Here is a 369-nt window from a genome sequence, read left to right as displayed (position 1 = left end):
TTTCAGATTCAGTTGATGTTGGTGCCAAAGGCTCACCTACTCGCTGTCTCTGCATCCCTACCTGCATCACTCTGCTGGAAGTAATCACGGGCATCAGCTACCGTGCAGCTTAATGCAGATAAGATTAGTGCTTAGGGGCTGCCCAGTTACACCAAACTGTAGGTGCTGGCAGCCTTGCACCCGGATAATTCGCGGTTAGCAGAGCATGCAAACAGAAGTCTGTCGCTTTTTTTTTTTTTTTTCCACCTGCATTATTAGTCTGCAGTATTTATGTGTGGCAGCTGCTAATAACATCCTGAAGGGAGATCAGTGTCAATGAGGAAAGGCTGCACCTTTTTTCCTTCTCTCGTCATCAGAAAATATATTCCC

General features: G+C 46.1%; 1 protein-coding gene across 1 annotated transcript in view; it reads left to right on the top strand.

Moving 5' to 3' along the window:
* Positions 1-369, top strand: part of PCDH9 (protocadherin 9) — a 4520-nt gene that overhangs the window by 126 nt on the left and 4025 nt on the right. The gene's annotated exons all lie outside the window — the stretch shown is intronic.

This window comes from Cariama cristata, unplaced genomic scaffold (assembly GCF_000690535.1).
Source record: "Cariama cristata isolate BGI_N322 unplaced genomic scaffold, ASM69053v1 scaffold20464, whole genome shotgun sequence".
Lineage (NCBI taxonomy): Eukaryota > Metazoa > Chordata > Aves > Cariamiformes > Cariamidae > Cariama > Cariama cristata.
Note: the sequence above shows the minus strand (reverse complement) of the source record. Positions and strands in the feature narration are given on the sequence as shown.